At 56.5% G+C, this 19,598-nt stretch overlaps 1 protein-coding gene and 1 long non-coding RNA gene across 4 annotated transcripts in view; one reads left to right on the forward strand and one right to left on the reverse strand.

Annotated features, from left to right (window-relative positions):
- Positions 1-15,164, reverse strand: part of Zbtb46 (zinc finger and BTB domain containing 46) — a 53,297-nt gene extending 38,133 nt beyond the window's left edge. The window contains exon 1 of one of the 2 annotated variants that reach the window (XM_046432855.2): positions 14,591-15,164. The gene's annotated coding sequence lies outside the window, so the exon portion shown is untranslated. Of the gene's footprint in view, positions 1-13,990; positions 14,133-14,590 lie in introns of those variants that run through there. The other variant, XM_046432853.2, reaches the window with a different exon arrangement.
- A 56-nt stretch (positions 15,165-15,220) lies between these two features.
- Positions 15,221-16,344, forward strand: LOC124085301 (uncharacterized). 2 transcript variants are annotated; one of them, XR_006849399.1, is made up of 3 exons: positions 15,221-15,378; positions 15,937-16,006; positions 16,091-16,344. It is a non-coding gene; the product is annotated as an uncharacterized LOC124085301 (long non-coding RNA). The 2 variants fall into 2 exon arrangements; XR_006849398.1 differs by having other exon boundaries at positions 15,937-16,344.
- Positions 16,345-19,598: the final 3,254 nt, after the last annotated feature.

The raw sequence follows: 19,598 nt of genomic DNA on the forward strand, positions 1-19,598 counted from the left end.
CAATCAGGTAAAAAAACTACCATGCCTTCGTCACATTAAACCTGCAATACCGAAACTGTGCATTTTTAACCCAAGAATATCTCAAAACATCCTTTTTAAAGTGCTGATAGAAATGAAACAAGATGGCAAGCTCCTTGGTCCTAGGTCAAGAGCTGGAGGTGAACAGCGTGAGGCGATGGAAGACCGTGTGGCACAGGGAAGCTTGCAGCGTGCCCTGGGCCCCACCAGGTGGAGCAGGACCCTCCCTCATGCTGGGCTGGAGCAGGGTGGAGGGTGCAGGGCCTGCACTGTGGCTCCAGAAAGGAATCCAGGCCTCTCCCAACTGAGTGGGGTGAGGCAGGCAGGGGTCCATATGCAAAGGGGGAATGTGGGCACAGATGCACAGAAAGGCAGCCACAGTTGAGGGGCCTGGCCTGCAGCCCTCAGGATGGCTGCCCCTCGACACTTCGGCCTGAGAGCTGGCTGCCAGAACCCGTCAAGAAGAAACTCCCGCTGGAAGAGCCTGTCTGGTCCTGTGGCAACGCACCCTAGGAGGCCAGGCATAAGCAGCAGTGACTTTGTAAACACTACCCTTTTCTGCAGGGCCACACCTGTGATCCCAGCTACTGCAAAGGCTGAGGCAGGAGGACCCAAGTCCCAGGCCAGCCTCGGCAACACAGTGAGGCCCTGTCTCAAAATACACAACACAAAGGACGGGGGTACAGCTCAGTGGTAGATCACCCCTGAACTCCATCTCCAGCATCATACACGCACACAAGAAAGGAAGAATGTTAGGAAAAAAGACAACTCCACAGCTCAGGAGGAAGGCAGAGGACCCACCAATGGCACTCCTCGGGGTGGTGAGCAGTGGGGGCACCAGGGTGACCTGGGTAGTGCACCTGAGCCCGGGGCAGGGTGCAGCTCAGCGGAACAGCCCTCGCCCACCTGTGCAAGCCCCAGCCCTGGGGAACGGCCACTGCTTAGCTGCCTCCCTTCAGGGCCAGGTTGTAGGCTCAGCACATGTGTCTGTGGTGTAGACCCAGAGTCACAGTCAAAGGAGCAGCGCAGGGCTGGGGCTCAGTGGTGGAGTGCTCACCGGCATGCAAGAGGCACTGGGTTCGGGCCTCAGCACCACATAAAAATAAAAAAATATTGTGTTCACCTAAAACTAAAAAACATATATTTAAAAAAAGAAGGAGCAGCACAGCCCCCCAGCAGGCCTCTAGCAGAGGCCACTCCCTCAGCAACTTCACCCACTGCTGGGCCTCAAGGTCCAGATGGGCTATGGGGGTGCCACCAGGGACACCTGGGGACACAGAGAGCAACTGAGGGCATCTTGGGGCACCTGGGGCTGAGGGGCACGTTGCGTAGCCTCAGTCAAGAGGTGCCGAGCAAGCCCCTTGTCCTCTCTATTCTTTTTTTTAATATATATTTTTAGTTGTAGTTGGACACAATACCTTTATTTTATTTATTTATTTTTATGTGGTGCTGAGGTTCGAACCCAGCGTCTCGCATGTGCTAGGTGAGCGCTGTGCCACTGAGACACAAGCCCAGCCCCATGTCCTCTCTATTCTTTTAAGGTCAACATGAATCCTGGCACTGGCAGCTGCGCTCAACCTTGTGTGCAGTGATGAGCGCTGGGGACTGACCCCTGGAGCACTCTACCACTAAGCTACATCCTAGCCCTTTTATTTTATGTTGAACTTTGCTAAATTGCCCAGGCTGGTCTGGAACTTGCAATCCTCCTTCCTCAGCCTTGCTGAGGAGCTGGGATGACACATGTATGCCCCTGTGTCCAGCTTTGGTTTAACTTAATGTTATGACTTTAAAGGGCTCTGGGCAGGGCCTAAAGAGACCAAGTGCAATGTCCTAGACTCTGAGAGTACCACAACATCTGAATTTATGAAGGTAGCAAAGAGCAACATCAAATCCTAAGTACCCAAAGCTGGTGGTGTACCCAGACCCATGCCCGGTCCTGCTACACAGCCTGCAGCAGGGACAAGGCTCCCAATGTAGTCCGTCTCTGACCCACCAGCTCTACTCCTGGGCTTTACCCCCAGGAAACCACCCAAAAGGTCAATTCATCCCAGGCATGCTATGTGTAACAGTGAGGCTACGAAAGCCCCAAGCCTCAACAAGCGGAAAACAGAAAACCCAAGCACAGGAGTCCTGAGCTTGTCACCTGGATGCTCAGAAGTTGATAGGCAAGAGAAGAGGAGGGCCCACCAAAAAACTCAGGAGACCTGCTCCAAGCCCTTTCCACACAGGCCAGTGGTGGTCTTCCAGTGGGACATCCCACCAGAAAGTCAGATCCAGCAGCTAGGAGGGAAACTGCACCCATCCACACTCCTGTCAGGAGCAGAGGCTGGGAACCCAATAGAGTCCAGGTGCTTGCTCTCATACACCTTCTAACCTGAAGACCAAGCCACCTCCCAGGTGTCAGGACCCCAGTAAAGGAGGGCCGACAGGAGCTTCAGGCTCTCCAGAGCTTGGGACTGCTCTGACAGTGGGGGCCTCACCTAGAACTTGGAACTGCCATGGGGGGTCTCACCTAGAACTGGGAACTGCCATGGGGGGTCTGACCTATAACTGGGAACTGCCATGGGGGGTCTCACCTAGACCTGGGAACTGCCAAGGTGGGGTCTCACCTAGAACTGGGAACTGCCAAGGGGGGGGTCTCACCTAGAACTGGGAACTACCAAGGGGGGTCTGACCTAGAACTGGGAACTACCAAGGGGGGTCTCACCTAGAACTGGGAACTGCCAAGGGGGGTCTCACCTAGAACTGGGAACTGCCAAGGGGGGTCTCACCTAGAACTGGGAACTGCCAAGGGGGGTCTCACCTAGAACTGGGAACTGCCAAGGGGGGGTCTCACCTAGAACTGGGAACTACCAAGGGGGGTCTGACCTAGAACTGGGAACTACCAAGGGGGGTCTCACCTAGAACTGGGAACTGCCAAGGGGGGTCTCACCTAGAACTGGGAACTACCAAGGGGGGTCTCACCTAGAACTGGGAACTGCCAAGGGGGGGGTCTCACCTAGAACTGGGAACTGCCAAGGGGGGGGGGGTCTCACCTAGAACTGGGAACTGCCAAGGGGGGGGGTCTCACCTATAACTGGGAACTACCAAGGGGGGTCTCACCTAGAACTGGGAACTGCCAAGGGGGGGGTCTCACCTAGAACTGGGAACTGCCATGGGGGGGTCTGACCTAGAACTGGGAACTGCCGTGGGGGTCTCACCTAGAACTGGGAACTGCCAAGGGGGGGGTCTCACCTAGAACTGGGAACTGCCATGGGGGGGTCTGACCTAGAACTGGGAACTGCCAAGGGGGAGTCTCACCTAGAACTGGGAACTACCAAGGGGGGGCCTCACCTAGAACTGGGAACTGCCAAGGGGGGGGGTCTCACCTAGAACTGGGAACTGCCAAGGGGGAGTCTCACCTAGAACTGGGAACTGCCAAGGGGGAGTCTCACCTAGAACTGGGAACTACCAAGGGGGGGGTCTCACCTAGAACTGGGAACTGCCAAGGGGGAGTCTCACCTAGAACTGGGAACTACCAAGGGGGGGGTCTGACCTAGAACTGGGAACTACCAAGGGGGGTCTCACCTAGAACTGGGAACTGCCAGGGGGGGGGGTCTCACCTAGAACTGGGAACTGCCAAGGGGGAGTCTCACCTAGAACTGGGAACTACCAGGGGGGGGTCTCACCTAGAACTGGGAACTGCCATGGGGGGGTCTCACCTAGAACTGGGAACTGCCAAGGGGGGGTCTGACCTAGAACTGGGAACTACCAAGGGGGGTCTCACCTAGAACTGGGAACTGCCAAGGGGGGGGGTCTCACCTAGAACTGGGAACTGCCAAGGGGGGGTCTGACCTAGAACTGGGAACTACCAAGGGGGGTTCTCACCTAGAACTGGGAACTGCCATGGGGGGGTCTCACCTAGAACTGGGAACTACCAAGGGGGGTCTCACCTAGAACTGGGAACTGCCAAGGGGGGGTCTGACCTAGAACTGGGAACTACCAAGGGGGGGTCTCACCTAGAACTGGGAACTACCAAGGGGGGGGTCTGACCTAGAACTGGGAACTGCCAAGGGGGGGTCTCACCTAGAACTGGGAACTACCAAGGGGGGGTCTGACCTAGAACTGGGAACTGCCAAGGGGGGTCCTCACCTAGAACTGGGAACTGCCATGGGGGGGTCTCACCTAGACCTGGGAACTGCCATGGGGGGGTCTGACCTAGAACTGGGAACTGCCATGGGGGGGGTCTCACCTAGACCTGGGAACTGCCAAGGGGGGTTCTCACCTAGAAGAGATAACTGCCATGGACCGGTGGGTTTTACCTAGAAGTGGGGACTGCCGTGGGGGTCTCCCCAGAGGACAAGGGAAAGACCTGCTTTCTTCTTCACCCCTCACAGAGAAGCAGCCAAAGCCCAGTGCTCATACTTCTGAAAGCAGAAGGAAATTCCTCAGTGGGGCTGTGGGCAGCTCCGGCAGGCTACCACCGACAATTCATGCCTAGTGAAGCATTTCTGGGAGCCCCCCTCTCTGTTCCAAAGCCACAGACAAGACACATAGAGTGGGAAACCTCGGGGTGCTACAGACAGGAGGTGGGTAGGTGGGAGCCCATGCATGTCCTGCAGGCCTGAGACCCCACCTGCCTGGGTTGACAGGCATCTCCAGTTACCAGGGCGGGGCTCTGGGCTGGTCATGGCCACCTGTCAGGCACTACTGAGCTCTGAGATTGGCCAGGCATAGAGGTGGACAACTGTGATCCCAGTAACTCGGGAGGCTGAAGCAGGAGGATCCCAAGTTCAAAGCCAGCTTCAGCAACTTAGTGAAGCCCTAAGCAACCTAAGGAGACCATGTCTCAAAATAAAAAATAAAAACATGCTCGAGATAGGACATGTAGTTAAGCACCCTGGGTACCAAAAAAATGAAGGGCACTGGTCTCACCTGCTATCCAGGGCCAGGGAGAGAAACAGACAAGGTTCTGGGTCCAACCCACAGAGAGAAGGAAGGGCACAAGGGCAATTAGCCATGCAAGTGGGGTGCTGGGAGGAGGGGACACAGTCCTGCTTTAGACAGGGAGGCAGAAGGGCCATTGACAGATACTCCAAGCCAGACCAGACACCTGGCTCTTCTCTCCTCACCCCCACTGAATGTGGGAGGCCCGGCCCTCCCTGCCTCCAGCCTCTACAGCCCCCTGCAGGCTGAGACGGCAGTCTCCGCATCACTGCTGCCCCCACCAGGATGCTTACCGATTTGCTGGCTGCCAGGTCGCCAGGAACCCTGCCTGCCAAGGGACATACCACTTAATATGGTGGTCACCTGCACCTCTGCTGTAAAGAACAGCTCTGTCAGGGCCATGGTGCCCTGAGAAGGAACAGCTCATGACACCCAGAGAAGCCTTCCCAGGCAGAGCCTGAGTGACGTCTATGGAAATGTGTCAGTGAGGCGGGTCTGTGGGAGCCTGAACCCCACACCGTCCAATGTGACCGCACTTGGAATCCAGGTCTCTGCAGATGTGATCGAGTTCAGATGAGCCCTACTTAACCCACCATGACTGCCACCCCTAGGAAAGGGGAGCATGGATACCCACAGGAGAGGACAGGGCAGACTGGGAGATGTGACCACCAGCCAGGCACACCAAGGCCTGAAGCTGGAAGGGGCAGGGAGGGTCCTCCCCAGAGCCTCGGGAGGGAGGAAGCTCACCGACACCAGGTAAATCTCTGCCATCTTCAGCCACCATCCCAGGACCCTCGGTTCTGGCAGCCGCAGGAAGCACATGCACAGCAGCCTGCAGCACCCCAGTTGCCCCACAGCACAGCAGGAAAGGCCACCTGACATGGGACGCTAGTGGTTTTCACCCTGGGCCACAGTCCACCACCACATTCTGATTCAGAAGTTCTTAAGGGTACTGGGGCCTGAATCCAGGAGTTCTACCACAGAGCCACATCCCTAGCCCTTTTAATTTTTTTAAAAAAATACATTTTTGTTGTAGATGAGCACAATACCTTTATTTTTATTTATTTACTTTATGTGGTGCTGAGGATAGAAACCAGGGCCTCCCGCGTGCTAGGCGAACACTCTACAGCTGAGCTATAGCCCAGTCCCCTACGGCCATTTTTTACTTTTGTTTTGAGACAGGACCTCACTGAGTTGTTGAGTCTTGCCTAGAACTTGAGAGCCTCCTGCCTCAGCCTCCCAGTGGCTATAATTACAGGCCTGTGCTACTGTGTCCTGCTTTAAAGGTGAGTCTTATGAGGCTCTCCACAGGCCACCTTCACCTGAAGGGAGGTGTGTGCTATGCAAAGTCACACAGGAAACATGTGGCAAAGTCACTCCAAGTGCAGGATGCCCAGAGTCAGAGCCCTTCCAGATGGGCTGCATCGGACAGATGTGCAGTGCGTCACCTGCTTGAGAAGCAATGCATGCAACACTGGCCGGCTGCTCTGGGGGTAGCTCTGCAGGGGAAGGTGGACTGAGGCTGCCCCAGACCCGAGACACAGCCTGCACTGCACAAGCAACAGATGGCCTCCGGCCAGCTTGCAGTTTCCTACGCTGCCTCACAGGCCCAAGGAGGCATCAAGCTCAGTGCTCACAGTGCCTTCCTTGGGAAGCAGAGAAACCTGCTTGAAGAAAGAAGGAGCTCGCCATCAGCTGCACGGAGCCCACAGACACGGGGGCAGGCACTGTGCTGGGCCACAGCCCTCACCCAAGTGAAGGCATGTTTCTCAGCCCTGGCCCCGCTTCTAGGGCACCTGCAGGCCATGCACAGGTGATGGTGAACATTGTGACTCTGCTCCACCCAAAAAAACTGTCACTGGACACAGCCTCGCAAAGCCACACATAGCAGAGATTTTGGAACCTCCCACTACTCTCCCTTTCCCAGGATCTCTGGCAATTTCCACAATGCTAAACAGATTTTAAAAAATAGCAATAGAGATCAAGATGCCAGACCAAGAGAAGAAGCAAAGGATCTGGCAGGACCACCTCCCAAAGGGTTACTTCCTCCAAAGCCTGGGCATCTGTGAAAAGAGCCTTGACCACAGCGGATGTTGGAAGTGCCTCCTTGTCTCATCCACCAGCACACAAGAGAAAGAACCGGAAAAGTCTACATGAACCCGACATGGAAAACCCCTCTGTTCAGCTGCTTAGTGGGACAGTCAAGGAGTTCAGGTTTTTCTGCCCTGCAGACAGAGCACCTCTGATGGTTTCCGAAAAATTCAAGACACCTGAGCATAAAGAGCCAGTCTTCAAGCAAAGCAATAGAATAACACAAACATTTCCTACATGACAGCCAGCAATGGGGAATGAGCTCTCCTGTCACCTATCCACCCAAGTACCACCAAAGGCAAGAGTGACAATGGATGACATACAGACACACTTTTAAATTTTTTTTTACCTTTACTTTATTTATTTATTTTTATGTGGTGCTGAGAATCGAACCCAGGGCCGCACACGCGCAACGTGAGCACTCTACCACTGAGCCGCATCCCCCGCCCCCACACACATTTTTAACAACATGATGTTAAACAGAAACATTTAAAGTGCGAAGAGTGACTTTCACCTAAAATGTTTCATTTGCTTCAGACAAGGGCATCTGCATGTTTAGTAACTGTGGAGAAATTTCTGTTTGGTGTTTTGCTTTGTTTTGGTTTTGGCTTTGGGCACTGGGGATTAACCAGGGGTGCCTCACTACTGAACTGAATCCCCAGCCCTTTTTATTTTATTTTTAGACAGGGTCTTGCTAAATTGCTCAATCTGGCTTCTCCTCCTGAGTAGTGGGGATGGCAGGTGTGCACCATGCTACCCAGCTGCCCCTGAGGTTTTCAATATCCTGGCTTCCTTAGTTTCCCTTCAGAGCTGGAAAATCATAAACGGCCACACAGCACTTTGTGAACCACACCGAGCAGGTGGTGGCCTGCCTGAGTCTTCCTGGTCAGGAAGAGCCACCTATTTACTGGCCAAGGTGAGAAACAACAGCGTTTTGACTTTCTCTTACATAAGGTTTCCATAGGAAAAATCCACTTGCCACTCCACTCCGCTGTGAATTCTTACTGCTATGAACACCAGGAGAGCACTGGCGCCATGTCTGAATCAGGCAGGGAGGTTGAAATATTAAACCCAAGGGCCCCTAGAGGGTCCTGGTGGAGTGTAAGGGCCACACAGAGTTGGGAGCCCTGAAGTGACCTAGGGTGCTCACCAGGGACACAGCCTTCTCAAGTGTAAACAGACCCCAATGGGAACTTGCTGGAAGCTTTAGAAATTCTTCCCAGAAGCCAGGCATGTTGACCACACCTGTCATCCCAGTGACTTGGAGGCTCAGGCATGGGGATTCAAGTTTTAGGCCAGCCTGGGCAACTTGGTGAGGCCCTGCCTGAAAAAAAGAAAAAAATAAAGCCTGGGATGTAGCTCAGAGGTATGGCACACTGGACTCAGTTTCCATCACCAAAAGACAGAAAGGCCCCCAAGCTGACACGCGTGTGCACACACAAAGCCAGGCATGGAGTCTGAGGGGTCCAAGAGGAGAAGACAGAGGCCTTCCAGGGCTCAAGCTCTTCAGGTTCTCTGATCGGCCGAGACTGGGCTCAGTTCCACAGCAGGACTAGCAGCACCCGGATCTGTGAGGTGTCCTCAGGAAGATCCCCAGCCTGCCAGTGGCTGCTGCTCAGAGGACACAAAGTGACACCCACAGCAAGCACAGGGAGCATGGCTACAGCCATCCAGGCGCCAGTGTGACGGAGGACAGGTGCCATGCTGTGCCCTGGCCAGACACTCCCGAAGCAATTCTCCCTTCTGCATCTTCCAATCCTGATTCCTCTCCTGAACTCTGTCCTCTCAAAAATGCATGTCCACAGTCTGCATGACTGCTTCATTTTCTTTGTCAATAGGCATGTCAGCCAGGGAGTGGACCTCTCCCCGGAGCTGGGAATGACCAGATTACACCTAGAAAGGTGGGGGTTTGAGTGGAAGGAGGCTTGGGTGGTACACATGCCCCTTACAGCAGCTTCCTTGGATGGGTGACAACCACACAGGTGGAGTCTAGGCATGAGGAACACCTCAGAAGTTGAGCATGCTGGTCTATACTCAACTAGGCAGGCTCCCCTGGAGCACAGAAGGCAGCATTCCGTGGCTAGAGGATGATGATGAACCCGAGTACCATTCTCACCTGCAGGGGTCACCTCTTCAGTCAGTTCATTCTCCACCTCTAAATGAAGCTGAGTAATTTCTGCTTCCTACCAAAATTCCTAAGCTGATTTTGAACTTCCTAAATCAAAGCATGCTGCTGTTCAGGCTTCAGTGCTCAATGGGTCGATGAGAACAGCACATCACAAACCTATCTTTAGATTCAAAGGAGGGCTGGGGATATAGCTCAGTTGGTAGAGTGCTTGCCATGCATGCACAAGGCCGTGGGTTCAATCCCTAGCACCACACACACACACAAAAAAGATTCAAGTGAATGGTGGCACATGCCTGTAAACCCACTTAGGAGATTGAGGCAGGAGGATCACAAGTTCAAAGCCAGCCTCAGAAACTTAGTGAGGCAAGTAGCAACTCAGCGAAGACTCTGCCTCTAAATAAAATATAAAAAAGGGTTGGGATGTAGCTCAGTGGTTAAGCAACCCTGGGTTCAATCCCTGGTACCAAAAAAAAAAAAAAAAAAATCCAAACAGGGCTGGAGCAGTGGCCATGCTTGTCACCCACCTGCTCGGGAGGCTAAGGCAGAAGGATTGCAAGTCTGAGGCGAGCTGGGCAACCTAGCAAGGCTCCGTCAAAAAAAAAAAAAATTCAAAAAGGGCTGCACTAGGACAAGATTATGAAGACTAAGACTTTCTCTTCAAAGCTCATTTTAGGTATGCATCTGATAGACCTAAGAGAGGCATGGTCTGTCTCAGCACACAGACCTGCGCCTGCCATCCCAGCCCAAGATGCAGCGGTGCCTTGTTGCAAACCTCTACAGAGACCACTGCACACCTGAATGCTGCTGGTGAAGGAGAGGGTTCCCACTAAGAGAGAGAGGCCTCGTTTCTTGCAGTGGTTGGAAGGAGAGAGAGAAAGCCATGAATGAAACAAAACTGTCTCAAACAGAAGTTGATCTGTGTCCCATAAAAGCAGTGACGCTGTCCAACTTTTGTGCAAATTAAGACATTTTAAAAAACCCATCTTTCACACACACACTCATGGATCATTTGCGACCTGCAGGCAGCTGGAAAGACAGAGGTGTCAGCAAATCAGAGAGCCACAAGCAGACAGGGAAAGCAAGAAAAACTGGGCCCTTCTGGGGCACCTGAGCACACAGCTCTAGGCAGGGAAGGAACTGATTCTGCAAGCTCTCCAAAAAGGATGAGGGGTCTCCCAGTATGACTCATGGGAAGGGACTGTGGGCTGCAGCAAGAGCTCTGAATGGTGCAGTGGAGACCACATCCCTTCTCATGCCACCCCCACAGCTGCCCCCTCCAGCCTGCCCTCATGGGCAGACCACACTCATAAAACAGGTCAGATGCAGTTCTCTGGAGCCCTGGCTCAGGTGCCTTGGACAGACACATGCCCCTCCACACCCTACAGTCTGTGTACACTCTATCCTTTTCCAGTCCTCAAGGTGGCTCTCTCCCACCTCTTTGAACATCACATCCGTGGCCCCTACATGCCCCCTGCTGCATGCCCACAGACCACTGGCACTCTGTCCCCAACCCGACCTGAAGGCTGGTGCACAGCAGGACCTCAATAATCCCAAGGAGTGGTCAGAAAAACCCTGGGTATCTCTAACACAGCTCAAAGGGTACATCTATGGAAATACAAAAAGCGCTGTCAGTGCTGCTGAAAAATACACTGAGGTTCTCAGCCATCCCCCAAATGCCCAGTTTAATCCAAGTCATGTTGCCTAACATGCCCAAGGCCCTGGGTTCCATCCCAAGCACCAGAGGGAAAAAATTAAACACCCAAAAAACACAACATAGTAATTTTAAAATCTGAGTTAAATGGTACTGCTGATTTCAACATCCAACAGAAAATCCTACAAAAGTCAGACTCAGATCAAATCTGAGGAGCCTGCTAGTTTTAACCCTGCATAGAAGAACTCATCTGTTAGAAAGGGCTTTCCACTTTCCACCTACAAGCAACATGGTCAGATACATTCTCCCACCACTAACAAACCACAGTACCACCTGAGAGTGCAAAAGAAGGCAAAGTGTCTGAGAACCGCCAAAAGTGAGGAGACCCACAGGTTCCCGGTCTCAGTCCCAAGGCTCCGCACATGCTAGGACAAGCTCCAGCCATGCCAAAGCCAGAGCTGCAGCCAGAGGCAGGAAACCAAAACTGGAACAAGAGGATGTATTTCAAAGACGTCAAAGACGTAAGTCTGTGGCCTTGATCATGATGCTATTGCATCGTCCACTTCTTCATGGGGTGCAGCGATTCAGAAACTCTAGCAACCACAGGGATCTTCTTTCTTCCCCCACAGAAAGGCACAGAGTCTCAGGGGAACTAAGAATCTGCATCACTCCAGAGAACTTAAGGTAAAGCACACACATCAGAGCAGAGGATAAAGCCCACATTTTTTATGAGAACAATAGTTGGGCAAGAAGATACAGTCCCCCACACAGAATTTCCCAAAGTAAGTGCTGGAACACTGGTGTGGGCATGTAAGGGAGCAATGGTTTCTAGAACTTTCCTCTCATACCAGCAGCCAAGAGGGAGCCTGAGCACAGAAAGTGATGGCAACGTGAGAGAATCAGCTCAAATTCCCTGGCTTGTGGTGCATTCTAAGCACCATGCACTAAGTGGGTCCCTAAGTTCCTGGAGGCTGGTCTAAGACCTCTGATGAAGCACAGAGCACCACAGCTGAGCAGCCGCCCCAGAAACACAGACCACAGGGACAGAGTGGCCCAATTTCCCTAATTTGAAGAACCCCACATAAGGACAGTGCTGGGAAGTTCACTATTGACATTTAATTCGGTTTAACAGTGTTTGTAAATAAAACATCTCCAGACAATAACCAGAAACGCCACGCTTTGTGGTGTTTCTCCGCACCTGTGGCGCAGTGCTACCACTGTACCTGGCTTGCCTTTGATGTCTGTGCTACTTGTGACCAAGGGACCTGGGAAGCCACAGGCATGGGACAACCTGACCCCGGTATGATTCAAGTGGGGATACAATGTCAAGGGGACAAGTGCCCCCATGTAACAGCCAACCAGTCCCAGTCAGAAAGGGGAGGGGACTGAGGCCTGAGTACCAGGACAACCTATGTTCCAGTAAGAGCAGCTAAACCTGAACAAAAGTTATCTACGCAAAACAAAACTCTTACATGCAGGATACTGTCAGTGAGAGGCTTAATTAAATGCTGTCCCCAGGCAGGCCTCAGGCAAGATTGAATTTTGGATTTCTAGACATTCCAGTGAGGTATTCCACTACTCTAAAGAGAAATCCACAATAACCCCTCTTCCCTTCAGTAAAGGATATGGAAACAATCACAAGCTTTTTAGGGGACACAGTGTTAAATTCCTGCTTATATCTAAAAAGCTTTTGCCTAAATATTCCCATTATTCACCTAATCTTCTCGGTAATAACAAGATTGGGACCTCAAAGTTTTCAAAATATCTAATACTATCACAAAGTTATGACAAATGTAAGAATCCTATGATAAAATACTACCGTTTGCGTCTATATGTCTCCTTTTGATGAACAAACTATTTTCCACTCTTGCTGAGTGGAAATACTGCCTTACACTGGTAAAGCGAAGGCCAGCAACAGAGTGGATCCACCAGTGTTACCAAACACGGAAAGTTAGCCTCGACGACAGAGCCTTCGGGGAAACACTCTGCAACTCTACCACTCTGATGCACAGGAGCACTCCAGGCACAGGTGTCCGCACCGGCTGCTAGTGAAACGTTTCCTAATTAGCATTTCTTTAAACAATGCAGATAACAATCTTGCCAGTATAACCCTCGCCAAGAGCTCCGCTGAGATTGTAGCGCCAATGCCACTGAAATTCCCTAAGAATCTCAGTCAAACTTTCTTTTGTTTATATTTCTTCGAGGTAAGAAATTACCTGTTCTGCGCCCCATTTGGCTTGCCCTCAGGCTCCACAGTCCAGCCCTATTGTATACAGTTCTTTTTAATCCTTCAAACAGTGAAATTCTTGGAGGAACGGGGGAACCCCAATTGGCCAGAGCCCTCCCTCTGGCGCAGAAAATTCCCCATTTGCCCTCAGGATTGAGTTGTCAGACACTGTCTTGCGCTACCCGGTGAAACTGACATGTCTATTTACAGGGAAACAAAGACGCGGCTCGCAGCGGACCCCGCTCCCTCCGCGCTCCCCGTGCGCTCCGCGCGCCGCGTCTTCTCTGCGCGCCCCTTGCCGCCCGGCGCCAGGGCCCTGCGTCCGGGTTCGGCCCGTGATTAAAATGGAGACTGGGCCGGCGTCCGGCTTCTGGGAAGACAATGACCCCCAAGGCCCCGCAGGGCGCGGAGACCTGCCTGCGCCCACCTCCCGCAGTTCCGACTCTTGGCAAACTCGGCGCGGGCGGGTCCGGGTGCGGCTCCGCCGCGCGGGTGGAGGACGAGAGGAGCGGCGCGGGCGGGGGGCGCGGGACGCCCCCGGGTTGCCTCCCGGGGCCGGGCGTTGACGCAGCAGAAATTACCAGCTGGAAAATTCCCCTTTCGGAGGTGACGGGGGAGGGACCGCGGCGGCAGGAGGTGCCGGGGCCGAGGGGCCGGGCAGCCCGCGGCCGCCGCCACCTCCGCGCTCAGCCCCGCGGGGATCCGCGCCCCCCGCCGCCCCGCCCACGCCACTCGGGTCGGGACCCGCGGCCGGGGTCCGCGCGCCGCCCCTAGTCTCCGCCGGGCGCCCATCGCCCCCGGTAGGGCGCCCCCGCGGGGCGGGGCGTGGCGGGCGGTGGGGCGGGGGCGCGCCAGGATCGGAGCGGCCGGACTACAGCGGCCCGGCCCGGCCCGGCCCCGCCACGGTACGCCGGCCCGGCCGCGCGGACAATGAGCCGGCGCCGCTTACCTGTGACCCCATGGGGCGCGGGCGGGCGCCGGGGCCGCCGGACCCGCGCCGGTGATCGCCGCTGCCGCGGGCGAGCGCTACGTGCGGGTGGGTCCGAGCTGCGTGCTCGCCGGGGCTGCTCGGTCCGCCCGCCGGTCCGTCCGTCCGTCCGTCAGGCCGGCGCGCGCCCCCGCGCCGCTCCAGCCCGGCGGCCCGCCGCCCGCGCGCGCCCCGCCCGCGGACCCTGACCCCGCCCCCGGCGCGCGCCCGCCTGCCGCTGATTGGCCCGCGCTGCTCCGGGCCGCGGCCACCGCCCCGGCCCCGCCCCCGCCGCCGGCCGCCGCCCCGCCCCTCGCCCGGCGACTCCGCGCAGCGGGCTGGCGGGGGCAGCGCGGCAGTCGGTCTGCACGCCCCCCCCCCCGTGGCGGCCGGACAGCGGAAGTGCCGGCTGAAGCTCGCTGGGCATTGTGGGAAGCCCCCTCCCCTGGCTGGCGGGCACTGGGGCGGCGCGGCGGGGGTCCCGGCCCGCGCGTCCCTTCCCGGTGGGTGTCGGGCAGCGGGGAGACCACCCAATGGGAGAGGCCGGCTGGGCGAGGGCGCCCGGCCCTGGGGACAGCGCACCTGGCGTTGCTTACGCGCCTGTTCCTGGAGCGCGCTGGTCCTCGGGTCACCGGTTGTCCCCGAACCCCGACGCGCCGTCGTGGTGCGCGCATCTGGCAAACTTCGCGACTTTCTCGCCAGCACCGGCGGATAGACGGGCCTCGGAGCGCTGGACGCCCAGACGCTCCAAGGCCGCCGGTGGCGCAATGCCCGGGAGAGCCTGGGTACCGCGCGCCCCCACCATCGAGGGACCTCGATGCACCCGGGAGTGGGCGCACCTTGGGGCGCTGGCCACGTGGCTATGCCCGCCACTGGGGCTGGGTTTTGGCCAATTATGAGCAGTGGCGCTTAGGTCCTTTCGTGGTGTAGTCGACCCGTAGGGTGCGGGGCTTGGGAAGGGGCGGAAGGCAAACGGCCCGGGTTTTGCTCGGATTCTCCAGCCGGCAATCCGATCGCGATTTGTGCAGCCACAGATGTGTCTCTTCCCACCCCCGCTCCCAGTGGCGTGGTGAGACCAGCGCCTCCCCCTCTCGCCTCCGCTGCCCTCGGGCGGACAGAATGGGGAGCTCGGCCCCGCATTCCTGGCTGGTCTGCGCGGGGGTAAAGGCCACCTCGCTTCCTCCCCCCAGCACGGCGGGAAGGGAGGTGAGCCTGTGGCCGGCCAGCCACGCAGCGGAGTCGAGCTCCGCTAGGTCAACCAATCGCAAAGCTCCCGGCGGTCCGCGCCCTGCCTCCCTGCGGGGCCAGGGCCGCGGAATTCCTCGGGAGGTGGGAGGCGACGGGCCATGATGGAGGCTTTCTCTGAATGTGTAAGGAGGCATTCACCCGGCGGCAGTGGGAGGGCAGGCTGGGGGAAATTCTCCTTGAGAGAGCAAGGGCGAGCCGAGGTCTGGCAGCCAGCAATGGAAGGCTGGGACACTCCCTCACTGCTCCGCGGCGCCTGGAGAAGGCTGTACAGACGCCCCCGCCCCAGCCTCTCTCGCCAGCCGCCTGAGCTGGCACTGCGGGTCCAGGAAACACCATCCCCAGCCTCTTTGCTGGAGGACCCACTTGGGATGAACCCAAGTGTCTCTGGCCCTTAGGAATTGGGGGCTGGGCACAATCACCCTGAGAAGTGGCTGCCTCTAGGCCTCCAAGAGGTTCTGACTGGTCACCTGCCTCTTCCCTTTGAGGAGGCAGAGGACACTGTCTGCAGATAGCCACTCAGCCCCCACTACCCACTAACCTGGAGCTCCGTTGGAGCCCATAGGAGGAAGTGAAGCAGGGAGAGGCCTCTTACGTCATCTCCTTGCTCAGAGACACCCCGTTTTTCCCAAAATGGTGGGGTGGATGACAGTGTTTGTGTGCCATGTCCATGTTCCATTCAGGACTGTAGAGCAGTGGATGCTGCCTTGCCAGAGCATTCTGGTGCTCAGTCATTGCTCAAGAGGCCTGCAGGTGAGAATGAGGTCTGTCTCACCACTGCAAGGCCCATTCCACCTGCCAGGCCAGGGCTGCCTCTCTGCTCTTATTGGGTCCTAGGATAAGCCAGGACAGAGGGACCGCACTCCTGATTCGCACCCTTCACCAGTGACTAAGGACCAAGATTTTCACTTTCCTGTGCAAGAGCCAACAGCAAGTCAAGCAGCGTGGACATAAAGTCAACACTTTGAAAAGGCAAAACCAAGATCGAGCCCCAGAAAGAGAGCCCTGATCAACCTATGCCTAAAGCCACCCCATTTCCACACCTTCGTTGTTCCGAGGGATAATAAACTTCTTTATATTTAAAAACAAAAGCAGGAAATGGCATCTGCAGCCTCTGAGCAAAACTGGGCAGCAGGGTGGGGGATACATCACCTGAACTGTGTGCCACCTAGATGTGTGTTCTGGTGGGTCAGTGTGCTGCATGGCCAAGGAACCCTGCCTTCATCAGGCCCAGCACCCACAGCACTGCTGGGAGCCGGACTCAAGGCAGACAGATGCCAGACTGGATCGCCCCTCTCACTGCAGTCCCTGGTTGCTGGTGCCTGACAGCCATGGGCTTCTCATGGACACTGGCTGCTCCGCCCTGAAGGCAGGTCTGGAAATAGGTGGGGATGGGTGTGTGTGATGGGCTTCAGAGGCACTCTGCCCCAGGCACCCTGGCCTTCAGGGCAAGGGATGGAGGTGCCACCAGGGATTGTACATGGTCCCTGCCCTCAACAAATGGATGGACAAGACAGGCAAGCAAATGGGCAGCCAAGGCCCTGCAGATCACTCTTGTCCTTACTGTGTGGTGTGGTCATCTAGGAAAGCCACTCCAGCCACCTGTGTGAGCATGTTTGGTCCTGCCTGGGGACACCCCAAAGCTGCAAGGAGCAGCAACAGGCCAGGCGTTCTGAGGAGCCAGGGAGTGGGGCAGTGTGTAGAAGCTGCTCTTGCCACCGGTGTGCTTGCTGATGCCAGCTCCTCAGAACGTGCCCTCTTGGCCCCGGGGACCTGGACTGACTCCACAGGAGCCAACAACAGTGGGAGAGTCACATGGCTGGCAAGCTACACATACATCTCTGCAGACCTGTGCTTAGAGACCCCTGCGCCACGCTCCGCCAGCTGGCTGCCTGCCTCCCACCCCTATTGTGGGCTGCAGTAGGGCAGAGGAGGAGGGAGGGGTGCAGCCCTGTGCCAGGTGCCTGTCTCCTCTCAGGGGCTGCTTTTGTGAAGAACACACTGGGAGGAGCTTTGGAAGAGAAAATTACAAAGAAACAGCAAATATCCCTTCCTGTCTTCCTTCCGAGTGTCCTGGGGGGCACCCCACCCTCTCTGCCATTGCCAGGGCCTTCACCATCCCCATCTTCCCCAGCCACTCCAGCAGGGTTTTCTGTGCCTTTCTTTGTCTCAGTCACTGGTCAGAGAACCTGCCTGTTTATTCTCCAGCCAGTGGTGTTGCTCAGCCGTCCCCATGGCAACAGCCCTGGGAGTCCTGCCCCCTCCCAGGGAACTGCCCATAACCTGTCCCTGTCCTCTCCAGGCCTCTGCTGGAAGCCCAGAGAGAAAGGCAGAGAGCAGGGCGGAGAAGCAGACACCCACTGCGGGCTGAGGATACTGGGCTGCCCAGGGGACCGCCCACTCCACGTCATCCTGGGTCCTGCTTGTGGATGGGAGGTTGGCCTTGGGCTGCAGCAATGCCACACCCATGGGCTGGGGAGAGTGCCTCACCCAGGCTGGAGTGAGGTGGGCCTCCTCCTAGGCATAGCTTGGCCAGGTTCACGGCCAGCTGGCCCTGCCCTCATGCCCAGGCCTCCCCAAGACCACCCTCCAGAGCTGCTCTGGGCCAGGGGCTACCTGCCAACCCTGTGGCTGCCCCACCCCAACTGCCCTGCAGTCCTGTGCCCCTGCCAAGCCCCAACTGCCACTCCAGCTGCCACCGCCAACTGTCGCCCCATCTCTGTTCCAAGCACTCACTCACCCCCAGCCGTCCTTCCAAAGTAGTACTGCCAACTGTCAGCCCTCCTTCCCAGTCCCTGCTCCCACCGCCGGCCCAGCACCACAGCTCTGCATTCCAGGCTTCCCCACCTCCTGCCAGGTCATGGTGAGGCCACACCTGCCTTGTGCCTGGCGGGGGAGGTGTTAAGGGCCCGAGAACAGAGAGCAGTGTTGGAGGGTAGGGGAAGAAAGTGAAGGGGCTGGGGTCCCAGAGCCCAGCAGACAGAGGGGAAGGGCAGCCTGACAGTGCCTGCTGCCATGGCTGAGCCCAGCACAGTGGTAGGAAGCAGCCAGGGCCCTAGCAGGACCAAGCAGGTGTCCTCAAGTGGGTCGTGACCAGGCTGAGGCACGGAGCTGGGCTTGTACATGGGTCTCTCCTCTGAGGGTGTGCCAACAGCTTGGCCTGACCACAGACCCTGGGAGGATCCCCAACAGGCGTCTCTCTGGGGTGCTGGCCCTGGCTTTGCTGCTCCTCTTCCTCCTCACAGCCCCCTTTCCCCATTCATCTCATGGTCTCCATGACGTGTCACTTCCATTGGAGGAGATACTCACCTGACACCCACCCCCTTCCTCATGGAGTCCACTAGACTCTGTCCTCAGCCCCAGCAGAGCCTTGGGCACATTACAACCCTAAAATGGGTCCTGGCCGTGTTAGAAGGAGGCACTGCTGCCCCTTGCAGGTGCGAGCCTGGGGTTGAAATTCCATCTGAGTCTGCACTGGCAGGACCATGGGGGCTGGGCTCAGTCCGCTTCCCCAGGGGCCTTCCTTGCACAGGCTGGTGATTGCTAGGCAGATAGCACTGCAGGAGAAGGGACACCTGGCTCTCCCTGTGTCGCTGTTCTTTGGGGACAGCCAGCCCTTCAGGCTGGGACACACTAGGGGAGGAGGTACTGGGAGCTGTGTCAGCATGTTGGTCAGGCTGGCCCTGGGAAGAAGGGAAGAGACAGGGTGTGTTTGCTAAGAACCTACTGTGTGCCAGGAATCTCCCCAAGTGGGGAGGGGAAGCACTTACCCAGGACCCTTGTGGCCCTCCCTCCCAGCTGGGGCCTGGGAGAGGGAGAAAGCTTGTGACTGGGGCCCCAGAGGCCTGTGGATGGAGCCTCTCTCCAGGGATGCAGACCCTCCCCTCCCACCAGAAGAGGTCCTCTGGGGTCCCCTGGTGGGTGCACAGAGGCCCAGGCCTGAGTGGGGCCAACAAGTGGCCTCAACTTCATTTGTTTGATCACCCACTGGTCAGATAAAGGCCAGAGCTGCCTGTGCTGGGCCACACCCAAGTCGGAGTGAGCGTGGGGAAAAGAGGATGAGCAAGAAGTGCTAGAAAAATAAACCTTCCCTGCAGCCTCCAATGATACCTGCAGTGGTACCTGCAGGCTCTCCCCCTCCAACAGGTGATGAGCACCACACACACCTGCGGTATGGAATGGGCTTTGGGATCTCTTCTAAAGAATAGGGCCAAGAAAGGGACAGAGAGGACCTTTGTGGCCAGGATACCTGGCAGGCTCAGTCTTACCCTGGTGATCCAGGTTAGCATCACCAGATGAGGGTGTGGATGTAGGTACCCTTGCTGTGACATGGGGAGAAGGGCAC

The sequence above is a fragment of the Marmota monax genome, unplaced genomic scaffold (genome assembly GCF_021218885.2).
Source record: "Marmota monax isolate L192 unplaced genomic scaffold, Marmota_monax_Labrador192_F-V1.1 WCK01_AAM20220418_F8-fsc00014, whole genome shotgun sequence".
Lineage (NCBI taxonomy): Eukaryota > Metazoa > Chordata > Mammalia > Rodentia > Sciuridae > Marmota > Marmota monax.